The following is an 18023-nucleotide window of genomic DNA, read 5'->3' as shown; positions in this document are numbered from 1 at the left end:
CTAACCCCTAACAATATCCCTAACCCAAACCATAACCCCTAATAATAACCCTAACCCAAACCATAACCCCAACCCCTAACAATAACCCTAACCTAAACCATAACCCCAACCATTACCATAACCCAAACCATAACCCCAAACCCCTAACAATAACCCTAACCCAAACCATAAATCCAACCCCTAACAATAACCCTAACCCAAAACCTAACCCAAAACCTCACCCAAAACCTAACCCAAAACCTAACCCAAAACTTAACCCAAACCATAACCATAACCCCAACCATACCCATAACCCAAACCATAACCCAAACCATAACACCTAACAATAACCCTAACCCAAACCATAACCCCAACCCCTAATAATAACCCTAACCTAAACCATAACCCCAACCATAACCATAACCCAAAACATAACCCCTAACTCCCAACATTAACCCTAAACCAAACCATAACTCCAACCCCTTACAATAACCCTAACCCAAACCATAACCCCAACCCCTAACAATAACCCTAACCTAAACCATAACCCCAACCATAACCATAACCCAAACCATAACCATAACCCAAAACATAACCCCTAACTCCCAACATTAACCCTAAACCAAACCATATCTCAAACCCCTAACAATAACCCTAACCCAAACCATAACCCCAACCATAGCCATAACCCCAACCATAACCCCAACCCTAACCATAACCCTGACCATAACCCCAACCATAACTCCAATCATAACCCAAACCATAACCCTAACCATAACCCCAACCCCTAACAATAACCCTAACCCAAACCATAACCCCTAACCCCTAAAAATATCCCTAACCCAAACCATAACCCCTAATAATAACCCTTACCCAAACCATAAACCCCAACCCCTAACAATAACCCTAACCTAAACCATAACCCCAACCATTACCATCACCCAAACCATAACCCCTAACCCCTAACAATAACCCTAACCCAAACCATAACCCCAACCCCTAACAATAACCCTAACCCAAAACCTAACCCAAAACCTAACCCAAAACCTAACCCAAAACCTAACCCAAAACCTAACCCAAAACCTAACCCAAAACCTAACCCAAAACCTAACCCAAAACCTAACCCAAAACCTAACCCAAAACCTAACCCAAAACCTAACCCAAAACCTAACCCAAAACCTAACCAAAAACCTAACCCAAAACCTAACCCAAACCATAACCATAACCCAAACCATAACCCCTAACAATAACCCTAACCCAAACCATAACCCCAACCCCTAACAATAACCCTAACCCAAACCATAACCCCAACCCCTAACAATAACCCTAACCTAAACCATAACCCCAACCATAACCCAAACCATAACCATAACCCAAAACATAACCCCTAACTCCTAACAATAACCCTAAACCAAACCATAACCCCAACCCCTAACAATAACCCTAACCCAAACCATAACCCAAACCATAAACAAAACCCAAACCATAACCCCAACCATAACCTTAACCATAACCGTAAACATAACCATAACCCCTAAACCCTAACAATAACCCTAACACAAACTATTACCCCAACCCCTAACAATAACCCTAACCCAAACCATAATCCCGTTCATAACAGTAACCCCAACAATAACCATAACCCCTAACCCCTAAAAATAACGCTAACCCATACCATAACCCCAACCATAACCTTAACCATAACCGTAAACCAAACCATAACCCCTAAACCCTAACAATAACCCTAACACAAACTATTACCCCAACGCCTAACAATAACCCTAACCCAAACCATAACCCCAACGCCTAACAATAACCTTAACCCAAACCATAACCCCAACCCCTAACAATAAACCTAACCTAAACCATAACCCTAACCCCAACCATAACCATACACCAAACCATCACCATAACCCAAACCATCACCATAACCCCTAACAATAACCCTAACCCAAACCATAACCCCAACCCCTAACAATAACTCTAACCCAAACCATAACCATAACCCTAACAGTAACCATAACCCAAACCATAACCCCTAACAATAACCCTAACCCAAACCATAACCCCAACCCCTAACAATAACTCTAACCCAAACCATAACCATAACCCTAACAGTAACCATAACCCAAACCATAACCCCTAACAATAACCCTAACCCAAACCATAACCCCAACGCCTAACATTATCCTTAACCCAAACCATAACCCCAACCCCTAACAATAACTCTAACCCAAACCATAACCATAACCCTAACAGTAACCATAACCCAAACCATAACCCCTAACAATAAACCTAACCCAAACCATAACCCCAACCACAAACAATAACCCTAACCGAACCCATAACCATAACCCAAAACATAACCCCTAGCAATAACCCTAACCCAAACCATAACCCCAACCCCTAACAATAACCCTAACCCAAACCATAACCCAAACCATAACCCCAACCCCTAACAATAACCCTAACCCAAACCATAACCATAACCCAAACCATAACCCCTAACAATAACCCTAACCCAAACCATAACCCCAACCACAAACAATGGGAGACACAGTTGGAAACCTTCACGTGGTGTCTCCTGAGAGGCCGCTCGCCGCGGCCTGCGAATTCCAACAAATACCACTCAGAGCTGCCAACAAGGAACGTGGCACCCTACGTTTTTCATCCAGCCGGAGACATTTGACTGCCCCTCACCTCCGACTACCCCCCGGATGAAATAACCCGCGTTCCAGTGGCAACTCTAGCGCTATCTGAGGGCAATCCTCAGGCGCTTGTAGTGCAACAACAACAACAACAACAACCACAAACAATAACCCTAACCCAACCCATAACCATAACCATAACCCAAAACATAACCCCGAGCAATAACCCTAACCAAAACCATAACCCCAACCCCTAACAATAACGCTAACCCAAACCATAACCCAAACCATAACCCAAACCATAACCCAAACCATAACCCAAACCATAACCCAAACCATAACCCAAACCATAACCCAAACCATAACCCAAACCATAACCCAAACCATAACCCAAACCATAACCCAAACCATAACCCAAACCATAACCCAAACCATAACCTAAACCATAACCCCTTATCCCTTACAATATTCCTAACCCAAACCACAACCCCAACCCCTAACAATAACCCTAACCTAAACCATAACCCCAACCATAACCAGATTCCCGACCATAAACATAACCCCAACCAAAACCATATTCCCAACCATAGCCATAACCCCAACCATAACCCCAAACCTAACCATAACCCTAACCATAACCCCAACCATAACTCCATCCATAACCCCAACCATAACCCCAACCATAACCCCGACCATAACCCCGACCATAACCCCGACCATAACCCCGACCATAACCCAAACCATAACCCCAACCCCTAACAATAACCCTAACCCAAACCATAACCCCAACCATAAACAAAACCCAAACCATAACCCCTAATCCCTTAAAATAACCCTAACCCAAACCATACCCCCAACCCCTAACAATAACCCTAACCTAAACCATAACCCCAACCATAACCCAAACCATAACCCCTAACTTCTAACAATAACCCTAACCAAAACCCCTAACAAAAACCCTAACCCAAACCATAATCCCATCCATAGCCATAACCCCAACCATAACCATTACCCAAACCATAACCCCAAACCCCTAACAATAACCCTAACCCAAACCATAACCCTAACCCAAACCATAACCCCAACCATAACCAGATTCCCAACCATAACCATAACCCCAACCAAAACCATATTCCCAACCATAGCCATAACCCCAACCATAACCCCAACCATAACCCCAACCATAACCCCAACCATAACCATAACCCTAACCATAACCCCAACCATAACCAGATTCCCAACCATAACCATAACCCCAACCAAAACCATATTCCCAACCATAGCCATAACCGCAACCATAACCCCAACCATAAGCCCAACCATAACCCCAACCATAACCCAAACCATAACCATAACCCCAACCATAACCCCAACAATAACCATAACCCAAACCATAACCCCTAACCCCTAAAAATAACACTAACCCAAACCATAACCCCAACCATAACCTTAACAATAACCAAAAACCAAACCATAACCCCAACCATAACCTTAACAATAACCATAAACCAAACCATAACCCCTAAACCCTAACAATAACCCTAACACAAACTATTACCCCAACGCCTAACAATAACCCTAACCCAAACCATAACCCCAACGCAAAACAATAACCTTAACCCAAACCATAACCCCAACCCCTAACAATAAACCTAACCTAAACCATAACCCTAACCATAACCCCAACCTTAACCCAAACCATAACCCCAACCCCGAACAATAAACCTAACCTAAACCATAACCCGAACCCAAACCATAACCCTAACCCAAACCATAACCCTAACCCAAACCATAACCCTAACCCAAACCATAACCCCAACCATAACCAGATTCCCAACCATAACCATAACCCCAACCAAAACCATATTCCCAACCATAGCCATAAACCCCAACCATAACCCCAACCATAACCCCAACCATAACCATAACCCTAACCATAACCCCAACCATAACCAGATTCCCAACCATAACCATAACCCCAACCAAAACCATATTCCCAACCATAGCCATAACCGCAACCATAACCCCAACCATAACCCCAACCATAACCCCAACCATAACCGCAACCATAACCCCAACCATAACCCCAACCATAACCCCAACCATAACCCCAACCATAACCCCAACCATAACCCCAACCATAACCCCAACCATAACCCCAACCATAACCCCAACCATAACCATAACCCTAACCATAACCCAAACCATAACACCCAACCCCCAACAATAACCCTAACCCAAACCATAATCCCATCCATAACCATAACCCCAACAATAACTATAACCCAAACCACAACCCCTAAATCCTAAAAATAACGCTAACCCAAACCATAACCCCAACCATAACCCCAACCATAACCTTAATCATAACCGTAAACCAAACCATAACGCCTAAACCCTAACAATAACCCTAACACAAACAATTACCCCAACCCCTAACAATAACCCTAACCCAAACCATAATCCCATCCATAACAGTAACCCCAACAATAACCATAACCCAAACCATAACCCCTAACCCCTAAAAATAACGCTAACCCAAACCATAACCCCAACCATAACCTTAACCATAACCGTAAACAAAACCATAACCCCTAAACCCTAACAATAACCCTAACCCAAACCATAAACCCCAACCCCTAACAATAACCCTAACCTAAACCATCACCATAACCCCTAACAATAACCCTAACCCAAACCATAACCCCAACCCCTAACAATAACTCTAACCCAAACCATAACCATAACCCTAACAGTAACCATAACCCAAACCATAACCCCTAACAATAACCCTAACCCAAACCATAACCCCAACCCCTAACAATAACTCTAACCCAAACCATAACCATAACCCTAACAGTAACCATAACCCAAACCATAACCCCTAACAATAACCCTAACCCAAACCATAACCCCAACGCCTAACATTAACCTTAACCCAAACCATAACCCCAACCCCTAACAATAACTCTAACCCAAACCATAACCATAACCCTAACAGTAACCATAACCCAAACCATAACCCCTAACAATAAACCTAACCCAAACCATAACCCCAACCACAAACAATAACCCTAACCGAACCCATAACCATAACCCAAAACATAACCCCTAGCAATAACCCTAACCCAAACCATAACCCCAACCCCTAACAATAACCCTAACCCAAACCATAACCCAAACCATAACCCCAACCCCTAACAATAACCCTAACCCAAACCATAACCATAACCCAAACCATAACCCCTAACAATAACCCTAACCCAAACCATAACCCCAACCACAAACAATGGGAGACACAGTTGGAAACCTTCACGTGGTGTCTCCTGAGAGGCCGCTCGCCGCGGCCTGCGAATTCCAACAAATACCACTCAGAGCTGCCAACAAGGAACGTGGCACCCTACGTTTTTCATCCAGCCGGAGACATTTGACTGCCCCTCACCTCCGACTACCCCCCGGATGAAATAACCCGCGTTCCAGTGGCAACTCTAGCGCTATCTGAGGGCAATCCTCAGGCGCTTGTAGTGCAACAACAACAACAACAACAACCACAAACAATAACCCTAACCCAACCCATAACCATAACCATAACCCAAAACATAACCCCGAGCAATAACCCTAACCAAAACCATAACCCCAACCCCTAACAATAACGCTAACCCAAACCATAACCCAAACCATAACCCAAACCATAACCCAAACCATAACCCAAACCATAACCCAAACCATAACCCAAACCATAACCCAAACCATAACCCAAACCATAACCCAAACCATAACCCAAACCATAACCCAAACCATAACCTAAACCATAACCCCTTATCCCTTACAATATTCCTAACCCAAACCACAACCCCAACCCCTAACAATAACCCTAACCTAAACCATAACCCCAACCATAACCAGATTCCCGACCATAAACATAACCCCAACCAAAACCATATTCCCAACCATAGCCATAACCCCAACCATAACCCCAAACCTAACCATAACCCTAACCATAACCCCAACCATAACTCCATCCATAACCCCAACCATAACCCCAACCATAACCCCGACCATAACCCCGACCATAACCCCGACCATAACCCAAACCATAACCCCAACCCCTAACAATAACCCTAACCCAAACCATAACCCCAACCATAAACAAAACCCAAACCATAACCCCTAATCCCTTAAAATAACCCTAACCCAAACCATACCCCCAACCCCTAACAATAACCCTAACCTAAACCATAACCCCAACCATAACCCAAACCATAACCCCTAACTTCTAACAATAACCCTAACCAAAACCCCTAACAAAAACCCTAACCCAAACCATAATCCCATCCATAGCCATAACCCCAACCATAACCATTACCCAAACCATAACCCCAAACCCCTAACAATAACCCTAACCCAAACCATAACCCTAACCCAAACCATAACCCCAACCATAACCAGATTCCCAACCATAACCATAACCCCAACCAAAACCATATTCCCAACCATAGCCATAACCCCAACCATAACCCCAACCATAACCCCAACCATAACCCCAACCATAACCATAACCCTAACCATAACCCCAACCATAACCAGATTCCCAACCATAACCATAACCCCAACCAAAACCATATTCCCAACCATAGCCATAACCGCAACCATAACCCCAACCATAAGCCCAACCATAACCCCAACCATAACCCAAACCATAACCATAACCCCAACCATAACCCCAACAATAACCATAACCCAAACCATAACCCCTAACCCCTAAAAATAACACTAACCCAAACCATAACCCCAACCATAACCTTAACAATAACCAAAAACCAAACCATAACCCCAACCATAACCTTAACAATAACCATAAACCAAACCATAACCCCTAAACCCTAACAATAACCCTAACACAAACTATTACCCCAACGCCTAACAATAACCCTAACCCAAACCATAACCCCAACGCAAAACAATAACCTTAACCCAAACCATAACCCCAACCCCTAACAATAAACCTAACCTAAACCATAACCCTAACCATAACCCCAACCTTAACCCAAACCATAACCCCAACCCCGAACAATAAACCTAACCTAAACCATAACCCGAACCCAAACCATAACCCTAACCCAAACCATAACCCTAACCCAAACCATAACCCTAACCCAAACCATAACCCCAACCATAACCAGATTCCCAACCATAACCATAACCCCAACCAAAACCATATTCCCAACCATAGCCATAAACCCCAACCATAACCCCAACCATAACCCCAACCATAACCATAACCCTAACCATAACCCCAACCATAACCAGATTCCCAACCATAACCATAACCCCAACCAAAACCATATTCCCAACCATAGCCATAACCGCAACCATAACCCCAACCATAACCCCAACCATAACCCCAACCATAACCGCAACCATAACCCCAACCATAACCCCAACCATAACCCCAACCATAACCCCAACCATAACCCCAACCATAACCCCAACCATAACCCCAACCATAACCATAACCCTAACCATAACCCAAACCATAACACCCAACCCCCAACAATAACCCTAACCCAAACCATAATCCCATCCATAACCATAACCCCAACAATAACTATAACCCAAACCACAACCCCTAAATCCTAAAAATAACGCTAACCCAAACCATAACCCCAACCATAACCCCAACCATAACCTTAATCATAACCGTAAACCAAACCATAACGCCTAAACCCTAACAATAACCCTAACACAAACAATTACCCCAACCCCTAACAATAACCCTAACCCAAACCATAATCCCATCCATAACAGTAACCCCAACAATAACCATAACCCAAACCATAACCCCTAACCCCTAAAAATAACGCTAACCCAAACCATAACCCCAACCATAACCTTAACCATAACCGTAAACAAAACCATAACCCCTAAACCCTAACAATAACCCTAACCCAAACCATAAACCCCAACCCCTAACAATAACCCTAACCTAAACCATAACCCCAACCATTACCATAACCCAAAAACATAACCCCTAACCCCTAACAATAACCCTAACCCAAACCATAACCCCAACCCCTGACAATAACCCTAACCCAAACCATAACCCCAACCCCTAACAATAACCCTAACCCAAACCATAACCCCAACCCCTAACAATAACCCTAACCCAAACCATAACCCGAACCCAAACCATAACCCAAACCATAACCCCCAACCCCTAACAATAACCCTAACCCAAACCATAACCAAAACCATAACCCAAACCATAACCCTAACCCAAACCATAACCCCAACCATAACCAGATTCCCAACCATAACCATAACCCCAACTAAAGCCATATTCCCAACCATAGCCATAACCCCAACCATAACCCCAACCATAACCCCAACAATAACCCCAACCATAACCATAACCCTAACCATAACCCCAACCATAGCCCCAACCATAACCCCAACCATAACCCCAACCATAACCCCAACCATAACCCCAACCATAACCCCAACCATAACCCCAACCCTTACCCAAACCATAACCCCTAACCCCTAACAATATCCCTAACCCAAACCATAACCCCTAACAATAACCCTAACCCAAACCATAACCCCAACCATAACCATAACCCAAACCATAACCATAACCCAAACCATAACACCAAACCCCCAACAATAAACCTAACCCAAGCCATAATCCCATCCATAACCATAACCCCAACAATAACCATAACCCAAACCATAACCCCTAACACCTAAAAATAACGCTAACCCAAACCATAACCTTAACCATAACCGTAAACCAAACCATAACCCCTAAACCCTATCAATAACCCTAACACAAACTATTACCCCAACGCCTAACAATAACCCTAACCCAAACCATAACCCCAACGCCAAACAATAACCTTAACCCAAACCATAACCCCAACGCCAAACAATAACCTTAACCCAAACCATAACCCCAACCCCTAACAATAAACCTAACCTAAACCATAACCCTAACCATAACCCCAACCTTAACCCAAACCATAACCCCAACCCCTAACAATAAACCTAACCTAGACCATAACCCTAACCATAACCCCAACCATAACCATAAACCAAACCATCACCATAACCCAAACCATCACCATAACCCAAACCATCACCATAACCCCTAACAATAACCCTAACCCTAACCCAAACCATAACCCCAACCCCTAACAATAACTCTAACCCAAACCATAACCATAACCCAAACAGTAACCATAACCCAAACCATAACCCCTAACAATAACCCTAACCCAAACCATAACCCCAACCACAAACAATAACCCTAACCCAACCCATAACCATAACCCAAAACACAACCCCTAGCAATAACCCTAACCCAAACCATAACCCCAACCCCTAACAATAACCCTAACCCAAACCATAACCCAAACCATAACCCCAACCCCTAACAATAACCCTAACCCGAACCATAACCCCAACCATAACCAAAACCCAAACCATAACCCCTTATCCCTTACAATATTCCTAACCCAAACCATAACCCCAACCCCTAACAATAACCCTAACCTAAACCATAACCCCAACCATAACCAGATTCCCAACCATAAACATAACCCCAACCAAAACCATATTCCCAACCATAGCCATAACCCCAACCATAACCCCAACCCTAACCATAACCCCAACCATAACCCCAACCATAACTCCAACCATAACCCCAACCATAACCCCAACCATAACCCCAACCATAACCCAAACCATAACCCCAACCCCTAACAATAACCCTAACCCAAACCATAACCCCTAACCCCTAACAATATCCCTAACCCAAACCATAACCCCTAATAATAACCCTAACCCAAACCATAACCCCAACCCCTAACAATAACCCTAACCTAAACCATAACCCCAACCATTACCATAACCCAAACCATAACCCCAAACCCCTAACAATAACCCTAACCCAAACCATAAATCCAACCCCTAACAATAACCCTAACCCAAAACCTAACCCAAAACCTCACCCAAAACCTCACCCAAAACCTAACCCAAAACTTAACCCAAACCATAACCATAACCCCAACCATAACCATAACCCAAACCATAACCCAAACCATAACACCTAACAATAACCCTAACCCAAACCATAACCCCAACCCCTAATAATAACCCTAACTTAAACCATAACCCCAACCATAACCATAACCCAAAACATAACCCCTAACTCCCAACATTAACCCTAAACCAAACCATAACTCCAACCCCTTACAATAACCCTAACCCAAACCATAACCCCAACCCCTAACAATAACCCTAACCTAAACCATAACCCCAACCATAACCATAACCCAAACCATAACCATAACCCAAAACATAACCCCTAACTCCCAACATTAACCCTAAACCAAACCATATCTCAAACCCCTAACAATAACCCTAACCCAAACCATAACCCCAACCATAGCCATAACCCCAACCATAACCCCAACCCTAACCATAACCCTGACCATAACCCCAACCATAACTCCAATCATAACCCAAACCATAACCCTAACCATAACCCCAACCCCTAACAATAACCCTAACCCAAACCATAACCCCTAACCCCTAAAAATATCCCTAACCCAAACCATAACCCCTAATAATAACCCTTACCCAAACCATAAACCCCAACCCCTAACAATAACCCTAACCTAAACCATAACCCCAACCATTACCATCACCCAAACCATAACCCCTAACCCCTAACAATAACCCTAACCCAAACCATAACCCCAACCCCTAACAATAACCCTAACCCAAAACCTAACCCAAAACCTAACCCAAAACCTAACCCAAAACCTAACCCAAAACCTAACCCAAAACCTAACCCAAAACCTAACCCAAAACCTAACCCAAAACCTAACCCAAAACCTAACCCAAAACCTAACCCAAAACCTAACCAAAAACCTAACCCAAAACCTAACCCAAACCATAACCATAACCCAAACCATAACCCCTAACAATAACCCTAACCCAAACCATAACCCCAACCCCTAACAATAACCCTAACCCAAACCATAACCCCAACCCCTAACAATAACCCTAACCTAAACCATAACCCCAACCATAACCCAAACCATAACCATAACCCAAAACATAACCCCTAACTCCTAACAATAACCCTAAACCAAACCATAACCCCAACCCCTAACAATAACCCTAACCCAAACCATAACCCCAACCATAAACAAAACCCAAACCATAACCCCAACCATAACCATAACCTTAACCATAACCGTAAACATAACCATAACCCCTAAACCCTAACAATAACCCTAACACAAACTATTACCCCAACCCCTAACAATAACCCTAACCCAAACCATAATCCCGTTCATAACAGTAACCCCAACAATAACCATAACCCCTAACCCCTAAAAATAACGCTAACCCATACCATAACCCCAACCATAACCTTAACCATAACCGTAAACCAAACCATAACCCCTAAACCCTAACAATAACCCTAACACAAACTATTACCCCAACGCCTAACAATAACCCTAACCCAAACCATAACCCCAACGCCTAACAATAACCTTAACCCAAACCATAACCCCAACCCCTAACAATAAACCTAACCTAAACCATAACCCTAACCCCAACCATAACCATACACCAAACCATCACCATAACCCAAACCATCACCATAACCCCTAACAATAACCCTAACCCAAACCATAACCCCAACCCCTAACAATAACTCTAACCCAAACCATAACCATAACCCTAACAGTAACCATAACCCAAACCATAACCCCTAACAATAACCCTAACCCAAACCATAACCCCAACCCCTAACAATAACTCTAACCCAAACCATAACCATAACCCTAACAGTAACCATAACCCAAACCATAACCCCTAACAATAACCCTAACCCAAACCATAACCCCAACGCCTAACATTAACCTTAACCCAAACCATAACCCCAACCCCTAACAATAACTCTAACCCAAACCATAACCATAACCCTAACAGTAACCATAACCCAAACCATAACCCCTAACAATAAACCTAACCCAAACCATAACCCCAACCACAAACAATAACCCTAACCGAACCCATAACCATAACCCAAAACATAACCCCTAGCAATAACCCTAACCCAAACCATAACCCCAACCCCTAACAATAACCCTAACCCAAACCATAACCCAAACCATAACCCCAACCCCTAACAATAACCCTAACCCAAACCATAACCATAACCCAAACCATAACCCCTAACAATAACCCTAACCCAAACCATAACCCCAACCACAAACAATGGGAGACACAGTTGGAAACCTTCACGTGGTGTCTCCTGAGAGGCCGCTCGCCGCGGCCTGCGAATTCCAACAAATACCACTCAGAGCTGCCAACAAGGAACGTGGCACCCTACGTTTTTCATCCAGCCGGAGACATTTGACTGCCCCTCACCTCCGACTACCCCCCGGATGAAATAACCCGCGTTCCAGTGGCAACTCTAGCGCCATCTGAGGGCAATCCTCAGGCGCTTGTAGTGCAACAACAACAACAACAACAACCACAAACAATAACCCTAACCCAACCCATAACCATAACCCAAAACATAACCCCGAGCAATAACCCTAACCAAAACCATAACCCCAACCCCTAACAATAACGCTAACCCAAACCATAACCCAAACCATAACCCAAACCATAACCCAAACCATAACCCAAACCATAACCCAAACCATAACCCAAACCATAACCCAAACCATAACCCAAACCATAACCCAAACCATAACCCAAACCATAACCTAAACCATAACCCCTTATCCCTTACAATATTCCTAACCCAAACCACAACCCCAACCCCTAACAATAACCCTAACCTAAACCATAACCCCAACCATAACCAGATTCCCGACCATAAACATAACCCCAACCAAAACCATATTCCCAACCATAGCCATAACCCCAACCATAACCCCAAACCTAACCATAACCCTAACCATAACCCCAACCATAACTCCATCCATAACCCCAACCATAACCCCAACCATAACCCCGACCATAACCCCGACCATAACCCCGACCATAACCCAAACCATAACCCCAACCCCTAACAATAACCCTAACCCAAACCATAACCCCAACCATAAACAAAACCCAAACCATAACCCCTAATCCCTTAAAATAACCCTAACCCAAACCATACCCCCAACCCCTAACAATAACCCTAACCTAAACCATAACCCCAACCATAACCCAAACCATAACCCCTAACTTCTAACAATAACCCTAACCAAAACCCCTAACAAAAACCCTAACCCAAACCATAATCCCATCCATAGCCATAACCCCAACCATAACCATTACCCAAACCATAACCCCAAACCCCTAACAATAACCCTAACCCAAACCATAACCCTAACCCAAACCATAACCCTAACCCAAACCATAACCCCAACCATAACCAGATTCCCAACCATAACCATAACCCCAACCAAAACCATATTCCCAACCATAGCCATAACCCCAACCATAACCCCAACCATAACCCCAACCATAACCCCAACCATAACCATAACCCTAACCATAACCCCAACCATAACCAGATTCCCAACCATAACCATAACCCCAACCAAAACCATATTCCCAACCATAGCCATAACCGCAACCATAACCCCAACCATAAGCCCAACCATAACCCCAACCATAACCCAAACCATAACCATAACCCCAACCATAACCCCAACAATAACCATAACCCAAACCATAACCCATAACCCCTAAAAATAACACTAACCCAAACCATAACCCCAACCATAACCTTAACAATAACCAAAAACCAAACCATAACCCCAACCATAACCTTAACAATAACCATAAACCAAACCATAACCCCTAAACCCTAACAATAACCCTAACACAAACTATTACCCCAACGCCTAACAATAACCCTAACCCAAACCATAACCCCAACGCAAAACAATAACCTTAACCCAAACCATAACCCCAACCCCTAACAATAAACCTAACCTAAACCATAACCCTAACCATAACCCCAACCTTAACCCAAACCATAACCCCAACCCCGAACAATAAACCTAACCTAAACCATAACCCGAACCCAAACCATAACCCTAACCCAAACCATAACCCTAACCCAAACCATAACCCTAACCCAAACCATAACCCCAACCATAACCAGATTCCCAACCATAACCATAACCCCAACCAAAACCATATTCCCAACCATAGCCATAAACCCCAACCATAACCCCAACCATAACCCCAACCATAACCATAACCCTAACCATAACCCCAACCATAACCAGATTCCCAACCATAACCCCAACCAAAACCATATTCCCAACCATAGCCATAACCGCAACCATAACCCCAACCATAACCTCAACCATAACCCCAACCATAACCGCAACCATAACCCCAACCATAACCCCAACCATAACCCCAACCATAACCCCAACCATAACCATAACCCTAACCATAACCCAAACCATAACACCCAACCCCCAACAATAACCCTAACCCAAACCATAATCCCATCCATAACCATAACCCCAACAATAACTATAACCCAAACCACAACCCCTAAATCCTAAAAATAACGCTAACCCAAACCATAACCCCAACCATAACCCCAACCATAACCTTAATCATAACCGTAAACCAAACCATAACGCCTAAACCCTAACAATAACCCTAACACAAACTATTACCCCAACCCCTAACAATAACCCTAACCCAAACCATAACCCGAACCCAAACCATAACCCAAACCATAACCCCCAACCCCTAACAATAACCCTAACCCAAACCATAACCAAAACCATAACCCAAACCATAACCCTAACCCAAACCATAACCCCAACCATAACCAGATTCCCAACCATAACCATAACCCCAACCAAAGCCATATTCCCAACCATAGCCATAACCCCAACCATAACCCCAACCATAACCCCAACAATAACCCCAACCATAACCATAACCCTAACCATAACCCCAACCATAGCCCCAACCATAACCCCAACCATAACCCCAACCATAACCCCAACCATAACCCCAACCATAACCCCAACCCTTACCCAAACCATAACCCCTAACCCCTAACAATATCCCTAACCCAAACCATAACCCCTAACAATAACCCTAACCCAAACCATAACCCCAACCATAACCATAACCCAAACCATAACCATAACCCAAACCATAACACCAAACCCCCAACAATAAACCTAACCCAAGCCATAATCCCATCCATAACCATAACCCCAACAATAACCATAACCCAAACCATAACCCCTAACACCTAAAAATAACGCTAACCCAAACCATAACCTTAACCATAACCGTAAACCAAACCATAACCCCTAAACCCTATCAATAACCCTAACACAAACTATTACCCCAACGCCTAACAATAACCCTAACCCAAACCATAACCCCAACGCCAAACAATAACCTTAACCCAAACCATAACCCCAACGCCAAACAATAACCTTAACCCAAACCATAACCCCAACCCCTAACAATAAACCTAACCTAAACCATAACCCTAACCATAACCCCAACCTTAACCCAAACCATAACCCCAACCCCTAACAATAAACCTAACCTAGACCATAACCCTAACCATAACCCCAACCATAACCATAAACCAAACCATCACCATAACCCAAACCATCACCATAACCCAAACCATCACCATAACCCCTAACAATAACCCTAACCCAAACCATAACCCCAACCCCTAACAATAACTCTAACCCAAACCATAACCATAACCCAAACAGTAACCATAACCCAAACCATAACCCCTAACAATAACCCTAACCCAAACCATAACCCCAACCACAAACAATAACCCTAACCCAACCCATAACCATAACCCAAAACACAACCCCTAGCAATAACCCTAACCCAAACCATAACCCCAACCCCTAACAATAACCCTAACCCAAACCATAACCCAAACCATAACCCCAACCCCTAACAATAACCCTAACCCGAACCATAACCCCAACCATAACCAAAACCCAAACCATAACCCCTTATCCCTTACAATATTCCTAACCCAAACCATAACCCCAACCCCTAACAATAACCCTAACCTAAACCATAACCCCAACCATAACCAGATTCCCAACCATAAACATAACCCCAACCAAAACCATATTCCCAACCATAGCCATAACCCCAACCATAACCCCAACCCTAACCATAACCCCAACCATAACCCCAACCATAACTCCAACCATAACCCCAACCATAACCCCAACCATAACCCCAACCATAACCCAAACCATAACCCCAACCCCTAACAATAACCCTAACCCAAACCATAACCCCTAACCCCTAACAATATCCCTAACCCAAACCATAACCCCTAATAATAACCCTAACCCAAACCATAACCCCAACCCCTAACGATAACCCTAACCTAAACCATAACCCCAACCATTACCATAACCATAACCATAACCCAAACCATAACCCCTAACAATAACCCTAACCCAAACCATAACCCCAACCCCTAACAATAACCCTAACCCAAACCATAACCCCAACCCCTAACAATAACCCTAACCTAAACCATAACCCCAACCATAACCCAAACCATAACCATAACCCAAAACATAACCCCTAACTCCTAACAATAACCCTAAACCAAACCATAACCCCAACCCCTAACAATAACCCTAACCCAAACCATAACCCCAACCATAAACAAAACCCAAACCATAACCCCAACCATAACCTTAACCATAACCGTAAACATAACCATAACCCCTAAACCCTAACAATAACCCTAACACAAACTATTACCCCAACCCCTAACAATAACCCTAACCCAAACCATAATCCCGTTCATAACAGTAACCCCAACAATAACCATAACCCCTAACCCCTAAAAATAACGCTAACCCATACCATAACCCCAACCATAACCTTAACCATAACCGTAAACCAAACCATAACCCCTAAACCCTAACAATAACCCTAACACAAACTATTACCCCAACGCCTAACAATAACCCTAACCCAAACCATAACCCCAACGCCTAACAATAACCTTAACCCAAACCATAACCCCAACCCCTAACAATAACCCTAACCCTAACCCTAACCCTAACCCTAACCCATAACCATACACCAAACCATCACCATAACCCAAACCATCACCATAACCCCTAACAATAACCCTAACCCAAACCATAACCCCAACCCCTAACAATAACTCTAACCCAAACCATAACCATAACCCTAACAGTAACCATAACCCAAACCATAACCCCTAACAATAACCCTAACCCAAACCATAACCCCAACCCCTAACAATAACTCTAACCCAAACCATAACCATAACCCTAACAGTAACCATAACCC

The sequence above is a fragment of the Stigmatopora nigra genome, unplaced genomic scaffold (genome assembly GCF_051989575.1).
Source record: "Stigmatopora nigra isolate UIUO_SnigA unplaced genomic scaffold, RoL_Snig_1.1 HiC_scaffold_38, whole genome shotgun sequence".
In the NCBI taxonomy this organism is placed as follows: Eukaryota; Metazoa; Chordata; class Actinopteri; order Syngnathiformes; family Syngnathidae; genus Stigmatopora; species Stigmatopora nigra.
This window is presented reverse-complemented; position numbering follows the sequence as displayed.